This window comes from Chaetura pelagica, unplaced genomic scaffold, assembly GCF_000747805.2.
Source record: "Chaetura pelagica isolate M959 unplaced genomic scaffold, ChaPel_1.0 scaffold341, whole genome shotgun sequence".
NCBI lineage: Eukaryota > Metazoa > Chordata > Aves > Apodiformes > Apodidae > Chaetura > Chaetura pelagica.
The window spans coordinates 1,594,754-1,612,622 of NW_009952151.1; positions in this window are offsets into that span (position 1 = coordinate 1,594,754).

Genomic DNA, 17,869 nt, shown 5'->3' on the forward strand with positions numbered 1-17,869 from the left:
CTTGGCTTATCAAGGAAAATGTGGTAACCATTTTTTACTGCTGTTTGCACAGCCATGTAGTATTAATAATTCTGTGTGTTTTTCTACATCTGCTTAATGAGTAACAAACAGAATTTGCTTAAGTGGCTTGGAATGGGAGATCAGAAATTCCTATCAAGGATGTAATGCAGCAAGGATATAAACATTGCCTCCAAGGCTTAAGAAGCAAAACTCAATCCTAGCTGTAGACTTCCTCTGACTCTAGGCAGTCTCTGCAGTAGCTGTATCCAAGGAAAATTCCCATGCAAGTGACACTACAGCTGTAGGCAAAGTGTGATCCCTTGACCCAGCACTAGTGTTGACAAACTACAGTTTTGTCAAACTCACATTTCATGCAGGTTCCTCTGAAGCCTCACAAAGAGCCTGGGCTGCTGCAGGTAAGGGGAGGCAAAATCCTCTCTGTTTCTATTTGATAAGAATTACATAGTTTAAGGAGCAGAGGAAAATATAATTGGAACTGAGTTTTACTTGGATCTTTTATGTGGTTTTTAATATAAAAAACAAAGCAAAGTTTTAACAGTAAAACCTTGTGCAAGCTGGTATTTTTTATCAGAAATACCTAAGTGAAGACTAAAATGTTCCTTTCAAAAGAGGAAAAAAATGTACACATTAGCAAGACACAAAAGCTAGGTATGTTTTTTTCCTTCCAGTGTAAGAAGAGACCTTTATATCATTAAATACAAGCAATAACAACTGCTGATGATGCTGAAGTAAGTGAAGTTCAACCCCTTGACCTCTTTCTATCAGGAGCTTTTTCTCATGAACATGCAATAATGCTTTTGTAATTCTCTGCCAATATGCAGAAGCAACTTGCATTACCAGAGTAACGCATAAGAAAAATACAGCTGAGGTGTAGAAAACCCCTGTTGTAATCATGTCTGATAGACACAAATTAAACAGCAGGGCTGACACAGTGGAATAATTAGAGATCAAACCTGACACTTGGCCAATTCCCATTTACTGGGGTGTCAAGTGTGATGTGTAACCTTGTGGCAGTGCTTCATCTGCAAGGGTGTGGAGCCTAGTGGGCCATGATGGGTGTTCTTGTGCTGTCTGTGCTGGGGGAAGGAACCAGCAGGCTGAGCTGCTGCTGCTTGGGTTGCCCAGTTCTTGAAACTGCCATTGAGCACCTGCCACATCTTCCTCCACATTATGTGTTGCAGTTCTAAAACGTAAGAAAATTCGGGTGCAAATCTTCCTCATTCTTTAATGATTTTGTTTCCAAATTGTTCATTATTTCCACAAGCCACAAATGTATCTCTTGGTAGAGCTCTTGGGTTTAGAGCAAGCACTAATGTCTCTGGGTCTAGGTTTCAGGGCAGGTGGACTGGAGATCCATCTGGGTTCCTGCTCTGCCCATAGCTGTTCTGTGCAAGGCAGCAGCCTTAGCTCAGGGGCATAACTTTCAGCACAGACTTTTTATTTGTTTCCAGACTCTGCTGCTGCTGAAAATGGATGGAGTTCATTTGTACAAGGTACACCTACATGCTGCCATTTATTTTCAAAGCAGCAGTCATTGGGCTTCATTTTGTGTGTTCAGACTGCAAGCTCCAATTTCAGTTCTTCTCCAAGCCATTAGTCACTGTCCTTGGAGCCTAACTTCAGGAACAAGTGGAAAAGTTCATCATCAAAAATGCCTGAAGTAAATGGATTTTACTAAGGGAATGGTCCAACTGCAAACTGCTGTTGCTTCTGTTCACGTCTACATGGTTGATCTCTCTGAATCAAGGACCTGGAACTAAATTTTAAGAGTTGGCAGCTTTGTGTGTTTTCTGACTTCTTAAAAGCTAATTCAAAACCTGTACCTTCTGCTACTTGTGCCTTGCTGGCAAAACTTCTCATCATGTCTCTGTTTCTGGAAAGCTTTTTGGAGGAGAATGGTGTGGTGGAAATGAATGAAAAATTTGATGTTTACATTTTTTCTTGACCTCTGAAAATGATCCAAAGTGGGGAGTGTGAGTCTTGTGGGTTTCGGGTGGGTTTTTTTTGGGGGGTGGGAGGGAAGGGAAACCCAGGGGGTGAGATTTCAGGTTAGTTACACCTTTCGTTAATGTCTCAAGGTGTTTCCATCTCCATTCATGAATGTGTGGCTACTCACCTCAGTGGAAGCTGGCTAAGATTTTTGTTTTTTTATCATGTGTACCCTTTCCTGGTTGTCGGGGTGGCATGACTTCTCTGCTGATTGCCTTTCACTGTGCTGGTGGTGGAGTCTCTACACTATATATTGGTAGACTGTAGTGTATTACCATAGGTGAATGTCTGGAGGGTTTCCATGGTGTGGGTGGGTTTGTTAGCATCAGTTGCAGCTGTCACTGCTTTAGTGAGATGAAGCAGAGGAGTTGTAAAAGCTGCTGCATATCTCAGACTCTTGTAGTTGAATTAGCAACAGAAACTCAAGAGATGATTTTGTATAAAGTTCATCCCCAAATTCAGAAATCCAACATGCAATCTACATCTTTCAGGGATGATCTGCCTGAAATTCTTTGTCTTACAGTCCCTGCAATAAAAGGCTGTTTTTCTGCTGATCCATCTCAATGAATGGACTCAGAGTTGGACAAAAGAATTCAAGTTCTTGAGAAGGGAACCTGAAAATTAGGAGACTAGGTTTGAAATTTCATAATTAAGTATTAATGTATTGAAATTTTCCTTTCAAAAAGTGTGACACTGAAAGATTATTCCTGAGAGCTATCTCTGTCACTGCTAAAAGATTTCTAAACATGGTTGAGCTGGAAGCCCATTTCTGTCAGGAAGTACTGGGGTTGGGAAATCTGTGCTGGCTTTAGCAAGACTGGGACTCCTGATGCTGCTTCACAGCCTCACAACAACTGCTTCCCAGCTTAAACATGGTGTTGGTCTGCCTGTAGTTAGGAAAGCTGTGCCTTTGTTTCGCAGGCACCATATATCCCAAGTGTATCAGCTTTTTCCTGATGTGTAGAGCATTATTCAATAGGTAACTCTAGGTTAAACAGGAAAATCAAATCCAGTATCACTTGCAGGCACAGAGAGGATTCAGGTTCCTTTGTGCATGGATCACTGGTGTTAGAGGGCCTGTTTGCTTATTGTGAAAAATCCCTCCTTTATGCCACAGTATTCAACATACAAATCAGACTGGCTATCAATGTGGCACTTCGGAAAGAAATACAAGCCCCCCTATTACAGGTTTTTATAAACCCCCTCTTTTTATATTTACTTTAGAAGATACTAAATCTTGTAGCCACTCTCTGACCACTCAGACCTCGTTCTTAATTCTTCTCAATGACAAAAATCAAACTTCGTTTTCTTGGCACTGCCAGCAAATTAGTGGCAGCACAAGATTTATTTTCTGTTTTAAATGAATGAAGTCAGACCCTATTATGACTGGAAATGTCTGCTGTGAATTGCCAGCCAGCGTCCCTTGGACCTAGTGGGCAGATGGAATTCATACCTGTTCTGGCATGAGATACAGCTGGTACAGAGCCTGGGAGACAACATGGGGCCTTACCTGTCTAATCTGCACTGGACTTGTGGGTTTTTCTCACTCTTCTCCTGTTGCTGCTGCATGGCTGGCATCAGACCTCCCTGAAGTGGTGGATCAGTTGTTTTGCCTTAGTGAGGTTTTGACACCAGAGCAGAGACTGGCAGAGAACAAGGGTGGCCTTGTCCCAAACGGTGGCTGTAGTTGCAGCGCTCCTAACCCCTGTCTGACCTCCACCAACGTGCCTCAGTTCCCTGTTCATTATTTAAGGAATACACACACAGTGGGGCCCTGATCTCAGCTACATTACTGTAATAATAATAATGAAATTTCCCAAGCATAAAGGAAAGGTTTGCAAGCCAGTGAGTCTGTCACATTTGAGAGTGCTGCACAGTCTTTCGAGTGAGAAACATTTTAATGTAAGTAAAAGCAAATCACTTCCAGTGTGGGAATATTCAGAAATTACATGGCATCTTCTAAATATTTTAGATTAGAGGGGGAATAAGTAAGTCAGTGTCTTTCAGCTAAAGTGCTCAGATAATTTTCTGCATGGATTGTATTGCCAGAAGAAAATCAGAGAAGGAAATATGGGGGAGAATAGTTATAATTTGTGGATAAATGTTTTTGTGGAAGACAAAAGATCTTTGCTGTCTCATTAAAATGCCTACTGCAGGTTTTCTTCCCAGAGCAGGGAAATGCTGAGGTGTCTTAAATGGCCCATTCCTCACTGCAGTACCTGCAGAAGTGCCAGGTGGAACTGGTCTGGGGTTCCCTGGGCTATGAAGTTGTCTGGGCATCCTGCAGCCAACCTATTGCCTCCTGGCTTCAAGTGGTGGTATCAGGGAGCCCTCCCCACAGCCCTTCCTCCAAGCCCATGCTGGCTGAACACTCTGCTTTCATCCAGACCCAAAGCTCCAGGGGCTGCTCTCATGTGAGAGCTCCCTTGTGCCAAAGACAAATAGGAACCACAAAGGGGGTCTTACCCACCCTCCCTGTATCCTTAGGTTTTATTTGTCCAACAGACTTTCTGAGCTTCATCTTTTTTTCTAAAGACCAGGAGTTTGAACAAAAGATCTTCTTTAGCATCATTTCTATCTTAAGAATATAGTAGTAGCTCTTAAGCTTTTTGAAAAATTATTCCTAGGTGGTCTCTGTTTCATATTTATTCCAGAAATACAGCATTATTTATTGTTTTGTACTACTGCATGTTGGTAAGCTTCACTTTGTGTAGAGTTACAGGCAAATTAGCAGTAAAAGAGCTTGGGACTTCAAAACAATATGACTCACAGAGTAGGAAAGAGTTTTGCCAAAGATCACTGGCAAAATATAAGTAGAAACTATTGTCTCTCCTGTGAACTATTGAATTATGTCACTTCTTTATAGACTAACCTGCTTCCTTGTTTGATTTCAGTGATAAAGACTTAGGGCAGAATGGCACAGAAAAATCACTCAGAAGTAATGTAACTTGCAGCATCATATTTAATACAAGTAAAAGTTTAAAAAAGGAAAGTGAAGGGAAGGTGATGGTGTCAGAAGAGGTAGAAGAAGATGTTTTTACATTAAGCACCCCTGTAGGTGAGACTTACAGATCCAGCTCTGTTTTGGCACGTACTTCATGGTTGAATATGTACTTACAATATACCAAGTTGTCTGGCTTTGCCTAAGGAAGGCTTGAATGCTGTGTCTGTGGAAAACAAAGAATGGAAGTATGTCATGTATCAGTATCAAAATGAATGGGAGATCATTGCCCTAATACTTCCTTGCTGTAGTATGCATGTAGTAACAATTACTATTTTTTCTCTTCAGAGTAACACTTTTAAGCAGCCTGAAGGTGACATTTTGACAGTCCCTTTCTGGAAGGGAGGCAAATTTTTTTTGTTCATTTCTGAGTAAGTCTAGGCAGGCTGGTTACATGCAGAGCATCTCAGGGATATGTCTTGAGTGAAGAATGATTGTGGTCACAAGTGTCGGAACCATGAGAAAGCATCCCTGAAGCAGAGAAGATGAAGCATCCCCAACACTTTCAGAGCCAGAGAAGGATTTTATAATTTTAATGGACAATGTTAAAATGGCTTGGAAAAGTGCATGTATGGTTCTGGCTACCTCTGTTCACTGAGATTGCTTGGGATGAGAATGGAACCAGAGAAGTGCAGTTAAGAAGATCAAGGGAATTGATTAATCTTTTTGTGTAGGGAGATCAAGGGTTTGGCTTGTTCAAAATCTTATCAAGGTCAGAAGAGAGATTATGAATCTCTACTTAAATATTTGTGATACATAGAAAGAGAACTGCTTCAGCTAGAAGCTGATACGATTGTATGCTCACATTATTGTGACTGCATGATGCCTGCAGTTAGCTTAGCTACGGAAAGTGGAGTTGCCTTATTTGAGGAAGAAGTTGTTCTTCTGAACACCTTATGAGGAAGAAGAACCTAAATGGTCTTAACATGGAATTCGAGTTCTTGGAATACATTGTATAACTGAGCAGGAGAGTTTCTGGGGACAGGAAATGAGCTGAAGTCTATAAATACCTGAGCTTATCTGTATGTCAGGGAAGAGGGTTCAAGGCTGTTGGGTGGCTCCTTTCACGCAGGTAGTTGCCCTGTAGCATCATGTGCTTTTGCTGGTCACTGGCTGAGGCCAGAAATTCACTTCTCCCCTTCCTTTAATGCTGCAGTTTCTTTTTCATTTATTTTGGTGTGTGGCAGGTGGAAATATTTGGGCTTTTCTGACCTTCTAATTGAATAATTTGGCTGCAGCCAGTCACAGTGCTGGTGGTTCTATTGGTGTAAATGCTCAAGCACCTGAGTAGTGTAAAGTCTCTGTGTGTGGGATGCACTTTGGGGTGTAAGGCAACAGTAATTCTCCTTATCCTTCTGTAGAGGTGTTATAGATTGAAAATTGCTTTGAAGGAGGTTGTGACCTAGTGTGTGTGATGATGTATTGAAGAGATGTACTGAAGCTCCATTCTTGTGTAAAGCTAAGTGAACTTCTTCAGCCACAAAATACTTTTGGAATATAAAAATGTCACTTTGGACAGATTGAGACTAGCTGGAAGAACAGATCAGAGTTTGTACTTAATTTTAGGAAAATAAGTGTACGTGGTGCAATATTATTTTAAAAAATAAATATCAAAATAACTTCATTCAATACTTGCAGATGTAAGTTTTACCTTTCTTGAAAAAATGTTGCATTTAGAAATCTATTTTTTAGGCATTGACTTAAAAAGAAATCTGAATTAAGATATTTATACTAGAAGAAAACTCAGTGTTCTGCTGGAAGGCTTTTTATACAGTATGATGAGAAAAATGATTTTGTTTCCTTTTGATTTCAGACTTCAGCCACCAAGCTGTCACATGAGTCTCTCTGTCTCTGCTCTTACTGTCCCACTGGCAAAGCAGTTAGTGTGGATTGCTTTGCACCTGAGAGGATCAGGCTGTATTTACATTGCACAAAGCAGAGATCCTCATTCTCCTGAGTGAAATAAGTTATTCTTCAAACACATCATTTGCAGTGTAGACTCTCCTGATAATGTGAAATGCAGACTAGTAGAAAGAACAGTAAGGAAATATTAATAGAATTGATACAGGAATTAGTTGTGACTTCTCTACATAATAGAAGCTGAATTTCATTTTATTTCTCATATTTTTATCTAACATAGAAAAGAAAGAGTCAGCATTTACTAGTACTGACAGGAATTTGTCAAGGAGAGAGAGAAGTGAATATTCATAGAACAGAGGGAAGTTTATTCCTCTCTTCATTCTCCACCACCTGCCCTGTGCCCCCTGCACAAAGTAAATACATCCTTCTTGCTGGTAAAGAGCAAGTAAAGAAATGGAGGTAAAATGTGTGCTGGAGGCTAATTGCTTAGGAGATTGCTAATAAGATCCAAAAGCTTCCAGCCAAGTTCACCAGATCAGCTTGAGCCCAGCAACCAAGAATTGTCACCATCTGACAGCTGCTCAATAGATCAGTTGAAATAAGCTTCTGGTCTCTGCTGTACACAGCTCAAAAAAAGCCCTCAAATGACCCTTATTAGAAATGGAATTAATTTATACCTTTCAGAGTTTGGGCAGAAAGACTGGCAGAGAAGGCAACACCATTGTCTGCTCCCCAGGGAACAGAAAACTACAGGAATTACTTTATTTTTTGAGCTAAGTAGAATGTATGAAATTCACTCTTGTCATTGCAGTTGTAGATTATAGCAAGTGGTGGCAGATCTGCTTCATCCCTTACAGGGAATAAACTCAGGGAAGTCTCCAGAAATATCACTTCTGTCTAAAGAGCAAAATATATATGTGCCTTTTTTTTTTTTTTTTAATACTGATCTTACTGCATTATTTTTACATGTTGGCACAACCTTTCAGTATTTATGGTGAGATCAGGACTGGCCTGTTAAGTCTGAACACTTTTGTGTCACCTTCAGAGCTCTCTGTATTTAAAGACAAGATTGGCAAGAATTCTATTATTTGAATGTGTTTTATTTTGTACTGATAATTAAAAATTGCAAACGAGTTCTTTTAAATAATAGCACTGCTACATACAAGGTTTTATATAAAACTTATGATCAGCATTCTGACATTTGGAGATACTGATGTTTGGACACTTTAAGCATAATGTCAAATATCTTTTGATAAGAATTCCATCATCACTTTTAATTAATTTTAAAATGAAAAAATCTCATTGAGTAAAGGAGAAGACAGACTCCTTTTCATTCTTCTTGTCATAATCTTTTGCAGAAAGGATTTGGGTTTTTGTAAGCCTGAGGGTCTTTTGTTAAGTCTTTCTAGGGTGAGGGAGGTTGGGATGGTATTCATATGTATCTTAAGGTGATAAATGGGGTGGAAAAAAGTATAGTCAGGTGAAAGGACAAGAACATATATAAATCGACCTTGAATGATTTAGGTTTGCCATTATCATTAGGGCGGCTAGTTTTAGTCCAGCTGTCCAGTGGGAACTGTAAGAAGAAAACACAAACTATCAAACAAGAAAATATCCAATTGGCATTACTGCAGTGAAGTGAGAGATGACTACATTTCTGGAAAGACTTGATAATCTATTGCTCACAGTATCAGAGGTTCTGACCCACCAGCTGAGGAGGTTTGTTCTCGTACTGTACCTGTGCATGACCTGAATGAAGTGCAAAGGGAGGCCGGAAATCCATCACTGAATCATAAGATGATGGAAATTACAGGCGGAAAAAAACCCCTTCATGTCATTTAGTCCATTCCCTTGACAGCGCAGAACATGAATTCAGTCTCACTGTTAGAGCTTTTTCTAATATCCAGGATAAATTACCCTCATCCCTGCTGCAAACCATTCCTCACATTCCTAATCATTGTGCTACACTGAGCAGGTGGTTTTTCTCTTCACATCGGCTGCCTTCGATGACTCTCACACTTTGTCACCCCCTTGTTTGTCACATGCCCAAGCTGTACGTTTTCAGGTCTCTCAGTCTGTCACAAGAAAAGCCCCTTCTCTCTCACTAAGGAAAACAGCCTCAGCTGTGATATTAGAACATCAAGAGGTGTTGTAAGCGAGATGGGATCTCCGTGCTGCAGTTGGTGCAAACACCTTGATAAATGTCCTGGTTTGAAACTGCAAGGCTGAGAGAACCTTTGGGTTTTTTCTGCTCAAGTTGGGTCTGTCTTTGGCAGGGACAAGTAAGTTATTTTCTTCACTGCTCTAATTTCTGTGTTTGAATGACCAACTAGTTCTTCAGAGGGAGGCTGCAATCATTTTTTTCTTCTAGAATGATCAAATGATCTTTTCCCTCAGAATATCATGTTACTGCAGAGAGCAGCTATGATTGCTGGAGTGCAGGCAGATTCAGTTCATTATTTAGCATGTGAGAGTTGTTTTTCATCTTGCTTATTACAAGGTAACCTTGGGGGCCAGATCCCTGTGCAGTGAAACTCCCAAGCCACAGAAGCTGAGCTGTGGGGACCTGCCAGGAGTCTTCTCCTTGGAGAACATTTTGCTGAGTATCTGGATGCTGCTGAAAAAGTTTCTACAACTGGAGCAGGACACTGTCAAGCAGCTTAAAATCAAATGTTGTGCTTTTTAAAATGGGTTTAGCATTGCAGCTTTCAGAGCAATTTCTGATTTTCCCCTTCTGAGCAACAAGATAAAGAAATCTGCTCCATCTGAGCCTGCTCCTATTCCCCAGTTTTCTCTTCTATGAAGTTTTTAATTTGTTGCATAGTTTGATGTTATGGAAATTGCTTTAACATCACCTTTTAGTCAGACATTCTCTGAGGAGCCTGACTTAGAATACAATTTAGTCAGAAATGAGTTTATGTCTTTGTAACCAACTGCAAATTACTAAGCTCATGAAACACAGCTTTTCATAAATGCCACTTTACAACCTTGCAGATTCAAGTCCTCAAGCAACAGTCAGGCTTTTAAACTTCCTCATTTGTCCTTCCATACTGACTGCAGAGCAAAAATTAAAAAGGCATTTGAGTTTTAAGTAGGAAAACTAACATGACGATTTCTCAGGTAGTGCTGCATTTTGATCAAATCATCATACTGTAGAGTAACCATGTATTTCTGGAAGAAGAATTAGTGTCTACTGTAAACACTGGGTACCAGATTTGCTTTGCTGAGGGAGGAATAACTAGCCCAGCAGTGTGGACAACAGTGAGGTCATTTAAGAGAAGGCACATCAGAACTGGGTTTAGAAAGAGCAGTGGTTTGGAAGTAGCAGTTCCCTAGGCAGCTGCCAGCATTCCCTCTTTCTCTATGGATCCTGACTCTCTTAAGTAATACATACCCTAGAGCAGTGCCATGTGTTTCACCACACAGATTCCTTCCTGGGTCCATTCTGAAACAGAGGATCTCTTACAACTTTGAGCCCTAAGGGTTGATGCCACTGAGCACCTTGCAGGATTAAATGTACATTATCTAGCACGTTGTAAAGTACACGTCCTTGTTCTCCAAAGTGTCATATCTCATTTATGCTGAGAACCTTGGCAGGTCTCCAGAAACACATTTAAGCCTGTGAGCAGCCTTGAAGTGAGGCACGAATGCTGGGGCCCATGCAGGATCCAACATCTCTGGGACCTGTTCCAACTAATGCCATTTGTTGTAACGTGGGGAGCTTCTTTAATGGGCTTGGTATCAGCCTGCAGGTGCAGCTTAATATCTTTCTTAATTATGTGGCTAATTCTGTATGAATCAAATTCTTGATTATTTTTTTGTAATAGTTGCATATAGTTCTTCATTAAATGCCTTTATTTCAAGTGCAACCAGTGTTATTAATATTGTAGTGCTGGTGTGGAGAGAGAGTCTCATTTACAGCTCTGTGTTTCAGGATTGCCCAAGGTATTTATGCTCTTGCTTTCTACTCTCAAGTCATCTTAATTGTTGTGCTCAAAAATTTAAAATTAATTCTCTCTATTACTTTACCATTGTTTATTATGGTGCCTACAATTATGCATTGTACCAGCATTTCTTTTACCTGTAAGTATATTGCCCATCAGAGAGGATTATGGCATCAGTTACATGGTGGCTGTGATTTCAAAAGACAAATCTGCTTGCAGAAAGAGAAGATTCAGTTTGGAAAATATTTGGTGGAATTTCAGGTAATTTAAATTGGAATTAAAAGAAAAAAAAAACACATTATTTACAGTTACCACAATAAAGAATATTTAGATTTTTAAGTTAAGATTTTGAAGTTGCCAGGGATATCATCCAGTTATTTTCTGAGAAATGGGATAGTTCATTAGGGAAAAATCTCTGCCTCTTCTGGATGGCAGAAGGGGATCCAGGGCACATCTGTGGTGAACCCTGTTTGAAGGGTGTGTCCTGTGCTTGTCTGCATGTACTGCTTCCTTGCAGCCAGATATTTTCAGGAATCCTACCAAGACTGGAGCCCCTTTGTCCCTGCAGAATGGCCTGTTTCCCATCACCTGTAGCAGTTACTGCCATAGATTCATTTAAAACCCTTTACAACATACCAAGTAAATATTGGGTAAGGAATTGCCTCTGCATTGATGGGCACAGCAGACCAGGATCTTTCTGCCAAAGCTGCTCAGCTCTCACATCAGCCCCTGGATGATTTCACAGGAGAGTTTTACCCTGTTGCTTCCTGACCAGCTTTGTTGGCTGCTGAGCTGCTTGTATCATCTTCCCAGGTTTTTGGAGACCCTTGCAAAAGGTAGGTCTGCCTGTGCTGATGTTTCAGCTTTTGTCTGATAACTGGAATTTCTTTCTGTGTGCAAGAGCAAGGGGTTTAGACAGAACAGCTTTGCTTCCTCTCATCTGCCTGATTATGAAACAGATACATTTCAGTGCAGATATCAAGTGAGAAAGGCAGGAACTGTGGAGAAGAAAATGAGTGTGATTCATTAGCTGAGACATTGTGTTGAGATCAGAAACAGGATGGATTGCAAACCCTGCCCTTTATGACCTTGGATAAATCACCTGTTTGCTTTTTTCCACCCCCTTCTCCTTTGAACCTGCAGCCCATAAGCCTGTCTAGACAAGGTGTCTTAAGAACTGATGACCAGAAGGGCTGAGAGGGCTCAGGAGCAGATTCCCCCACAGATGCAGGCACCTCTGCACTTGGTGATTTGTTTCAGGTGTCCTCCCTGCATGTCCACACCACCACCAGGACCACAAGTCACCTCTGCAGTTCTGCACCACAAACAGCACCTTCTGTGAAGGAACATGAAAGCCACCAAGGACAACATGCCAGAGCAGGAACAGGGTTATCACTGGGATATAGTGTGTATTCATAGCAGTAAACAGAGCCCTGGCTATTGATACAAAACAAATAATAATGGAAAATGGTGGTTGACAGCTCTTTATAAAGCAAACCAAACTGTGTTTAGTGGCAAATGAGGAAAATAATAAGGAAGGCAGACCTTCTGCAGTATGAGCTATTCATTTCTGAATCCCATTCTGAAGCAAAAACTGGAGATAATTGGTGATTTCTCTATTATGTTCACAGGTGTTGAGGATCTGGGGCATTCAGCATCAGCTGTGCATCCAGAAGATTGCTGGCTTGTTCCCACAGATCTGAAATCCCATTCTTCTCTCTGTTTTAATGAAGCTCAGAGATGTCCCTTGATCTCATTTAACAATGAACTGATGACACTGGAAAAGGAGCAGGAGCCCAGTGGAAGGGTCAGGGTCAGTGAGAAAGCTGTTACCTGTGTCTGAACAATTCAGTCTTGAAGCAGGTAAAGGAAAAAGGCAGGTAAAGGAAAAAAGCAACCTGCATTTCCCTGGAAAGAGGCTTAAAAGTGCATTCGAGGAAGAGATTTCAGGAAGTTCAGAGGGATGAAAAGAAACAGCCCTTTACTTTGGATAGGAAACTATTTCATATGGATGTAACCTAACTGTTTTGTGATACTCCCTGGAAAGAAATACAGGTAGTTTGCTTCTCCCAGACTTCAGTAGCACTGGCACGTTAGCTGAAATCCTCCAGCCTTTCTTTCATTTTTGAAAGAGGTTTAGTTTTGGGTAAAGATTCAGTGTTTCAAAGAGACAAAAAGATCTTCATGTGTCCTGTGCTTCAGTGTAACAACCATAATAGAAATAAAACTCTTAATCTGGGACGTTCTAGGGTTATCTCTGAGGAAAGTTAGTCTTCACGTGGCTGCCAACTGCAAATGAAGCTGGTTATAAAATTCCTCTTTATTGCCACCTCTCCCTCTCCCCGAGGTTAATTCCGAAACTTGCATGAAATGTCATTAGAGCAGATCAGTTTCTGCCAGCACGTTTGACACAAGTGGCTGGCAGTGACAGACCTGGATGTGTTCATCCCGAAATGATTCAGTTAAATGTAATACCACTTGGTATGCAGCCTGGGTGTTGTTTGTCTTCACAGCACTTTAATGATGCACTGCAGTCTTTGGTATCACAGCACTACCTGCATCTCAATGAAGAGCCCTGGTTGCTCCACCGGGGAACCTCTGATAACGTTTTGAGAGCTCAGCCCAAGCAGCATCTTTTATCTGCTGCTTGAGATGCAAACCTTAGAGCATATTGTGTTCTGATGCGGGGCATTGAGACTTTTTTCACGGCTTTGTTAGGCGCAAATGACTGTTTATAGCAGGCAGCAGTGCTACAATCTGATTTGTAAACAGGAAAAGAAAATAAGCAGAGAAAAGCAGCCAGTGATCTGGTTTGCTGTCAAAGCCATCTCTCTGTGCCCACCTGTCTGAAAGCACAATTCAGAATCCTCTCCCTCTGGAGAGTGTTTCCAGGTTAAAGAAGCAAATGTTTCTTAATCGGGTCTTAAGCTTTAAGAGAAGTTAAATGATTTTAAACTCCATTTACAAGTTCCTTTGCTGTCTCATTAATGGCAACACTAATGCGATCTCTTCAGAGGAGCCTGCATGGTTTGCATTTACACCTTCAGAATTTGTCAGCCATCACTCAGGGCTTAACCAGCTTTTTGGATCATTGGAGCTTCTGCTGGTAAATTGTACGTTGAAGTGTCTTTGTAAATAGCTTTGGGATTTATCACCTCCAAGGGCAGTTTGTGTTTGGATCCAGCTCCAAAGGCGCAATCGGTATTGGAAAGTTTTCTGCTGTCTTAGGAAGCTGAATCAAAAGGTCACCTGCCAGCACCACAGCAGAAACTTGTCTGTAGCTCAGTACAGATGCATCACACCACAGCAGAACAGTGGTGTGATCTTGGAGCCAGCAGAAGTACCAGCAACCTTCTGGGGATCTTACAGGAGCACGTGGACTGAGTCGGTGTCTGAGCTGCCAAGGAGCAGATACAGGACTGGGTCTTGGTGTTGGGGTAAATGGGGTTGGAAGGGGCTGGTTTTCAGCCTAATTCCATGCAGTGGCTGAAGAAGTTATTGCCCCTGTACTGGGTGTACTGAGGCTGCACCTCAAGTGCTGTGTTCAGTTCTGGACCCCTCACTGCAAGAAAGATGCTGAGGTGCTGGGGCAGGTCCAGAGAAAGGCAACCAAGCTGGTGAAGGGGCTGGAGAACAAGTTTTGTGAGGAGAGGCTGAGGGAACTGGGATTGTTTAGTTTGAAGGAGGCTGAGGGGGAGACCTTATCACTCTCCTCAAGTACCTGAAAGGAGGCTGTAGGGAGGTGGCTGTTGGCCACTTCTCTCAAGTAAATAAAGATAAGACTACAGCAAGTGGTCTGAAGTTACAGCAGGGGAGGTTTAGATGGGATATTAAGAAGAATTTCTTTACTGAAAGAGTGGTCAGGAGCTGGAATGGGCTGCCCAGGGAGGTGGTGGAGTCACCATCCCCAGAGGTATTTAAAAACAGTGTACATGAGGCACTTCAGGACATGCTCTGGTGGGGTGGGGTTGACGGTTGGACACGGTGACCTTAAGGGAGATCTTTTCCAACCATGATGACACTGTGAAAAAACCTGAGTCTTTAGCACCAGTATCCTACCTGGTTTTCAGCTATGACTTGTATTTTACCCGTGCAAATCCTGCCCATTTATTACTGACTGAAAGTTCCTCCTTGGCTACCTTAATGCTATATAACAAATCGATGCATTTATTGTGGCAGTAGCAGAAGTTCTCTGGGCAACAGATCAATTCCTGGATGTTTCCTGTTTGAAACTTAAAACGGATTTTGAAAATTAAGTGTAAAATTAATTTTGTTTATTACTAAAGTGTTATGTAGCAAGAAGAACATTGTTTCAAGGTACATATGTTTCCAGCTTAGCTGTTGGAGTTGAAGGCTCTGTGAGCCACAAAATCAGACCCAAAAGCCAAGGATGACTAATTCCCTTAAGACAGAAGCATCACTGGATGCTTTTATTTTGGGGACAAAAACATCTATCAGCCTTTTCTGGTAGTGGTATCCCAAAGTTAGATGTATGCCTAAATTTGGATGATCCATTTGTCCTCACACAGAATTGAGAAGTTAGATACCTAAAGCACAGGCAGGAATTTGTGCTACAAGGTGCTGCTAAGAAGGTGACACCAGCACTGGGCAGCCCCCGACTTGGAAACCTGTGTGGATGCTGGGCTGAGTGATGGTTCTTCATCTCCATCTTTTTAGACTATATGCTGTTTTGGCTCTCTTACTGATATTTGTCAGGCTTAAAACAGGAGTAATGGAGCAGCTGAACTGGAGAAAGGGTTTTCTTGGGGTTTTCTTTTTTTCATTCAGGATTCTGAAATGCTGCTGTATTCAAAACTCAAGGACAAAACCTTGCCCTGGCCAAATGGAAACACCTTCTGCTGGAATAGTCTGGGCTTTCTGTCAAGAGTATTCCCTTGTGAAATAAAGTCTCAACTCAAAATTTGAAAAATTCTCTATTTGAAGCTGTGAAAAAATGGTGGCTATGTGTTGTAAGAAATGTGTTTGCTTGCTCTGTACCATTGATCCATCTCTCTGCTATTTCAGCCTTCCATGTAACCACCCTGAGGCTCAGAGGAACAATCTAAGAGGTTGCTTCATCATGATTTGAGAATAGATGCTTAAATGCCACAGCTTGTTCTGGCTGCAAAGAGCATCATGGATTTGACAAGAAATGGTGCATTTTTATTCAATTTTTCTCAAATTAAAAGTTTCTTCAAGAAAGATTTGTAATAAAATAATACCTGTGTGCAAGAGAACAGAAGCATCTTGCAAAAGCTTGAAGCACAAGCCTGGTGTTCTGTTCAGATGAATCAGCCTCCTCCATAGAACAAATCTGTCTTGCATCTATAAATGGATGTGATCTAGATTACAGATTTATCTCCCTCAGATATTTCAGGTTCTTACTGTCTAGATTTAAATCTCATTTCTTGCCCTGTGGCTTGTTTTTTATTACTAAAGTCAGTTTTGCTTTTTAATGTCTGGAGCCATGCTTGGATGTGAAGATAAATACATCCAGGGCAGGTGGCTGCCCTAGGTAAAAAATTTATATTTTCTTGACTGCAAATGTACATCTTCACTTAACACTGGTAAGTCTGATATCCCCTGCCCTGTGTTTTCTTTTCCCCTCTGCTCTTTGGTCTTCTACCCATTCAATTTTAGATGCTGATGTTGTTGAACTGAGCAGTGTCTGCCTTCCAGGATCTGCATTTATTGAGTCTGATATTGATAGAGACAGAATCGTACCATGTAAATGTTAATTTCTTACCATGCTGGAACAGAGTGCCCACCTGCAGAGGGTCAGCCAGAGCTGGGCCATGTGCTCTAGAAGTTGTCTGGACCTGTAACCCTGACAGCCCAGTCCTGAACCATCCTTTCTGACTTCCTCTTATATTGGGGTACAGTCACGTTTTCTGGGTCTGTTGTGCCATTTATATGATTTATATGACATAGTGACAAAACTTAGATTTCTTGGTGTCGGTTATTTTATCTTTTTTTTTTAGATTTCTTTTTTCTTTCCCATTTATTTACTAGATGTGAACTTCTCTTTCATGCCTCATGTTTAAATTACCTTTGGTGAATAGATCATAAGCCTCTGCCTGCCAGATACTGGCCACAGAGGAGAGGTGGAGTATAAATATTTTCTAACATGTTAAATTTCTGGTAATGGTGTCTACATTAATTTATCAACTAATTCATTCTAGACCCATGTTTGCAAAAAAGGCATAAATATATATATATATAAAGAGCTTTTTCTCATGTCTTAATGAGATTTTCCTTCCTGCAGTTTGAGGTCCCCAGTGCTTGCCATGGTTACAGACAGCTGGCAATTCCCTGCTCACAGTGCAACAGCCTTCAGGTCACTGGAAGTTGTTATCATGTCTTTGCTCAGACCCCTCTCTGCTAAAATAACCACATACCTAAGCCTCCTAGCTCTCCTTGATCTGTATCTCCTCTGGACCTCTCTCTAGCACTGGGCTGGCATTGCAGGGGAAGCCTCACCAGTTCTAATACTTCACAAGTGTTATAGATAGGTAAATGTATCCTGAACTGCTAGGTTTTGTAAGAGGATAACAGCTAAAATTATCATGATTTCTAATTCTGTCTCCACTGGCAGGTGGTACCTGCCACAGACCCATGTCACCAGATCCTCTCCATCATTCAGATGGTAAATGAAGTCACCATGATTGGATCCAGAAGCTGCTGACACACCATGAAGTAGCCAGGAAATCACAACGACCATCCACCCACTTCACCTCTCTTCTATAATAGTTTCATCTTGACAACTAATTAGGAGAATGTCTGCCTGCAATCAAGATATATGGAATTAACTGCTTCTTTCTGTCCTGTTGCTGAGAAAGGAAATGAGATGCTTTGTTCTTGATGAGTGAGTGATGGCCACTGCTCACCTCTTGTTACCCTTTGCTGCTCACCAGTGATATGATTCTATTACTCCTGATTATTTTTTTCTGGGATGGAAGTAATGCTGTCTTGTTTTTCTTTTCATCCCTCCCTTCCCTGGCCAGGGAAAACCACTGCCTTTTAAAATTTCCGGCTGTTGTAGTTTTTTTCCATG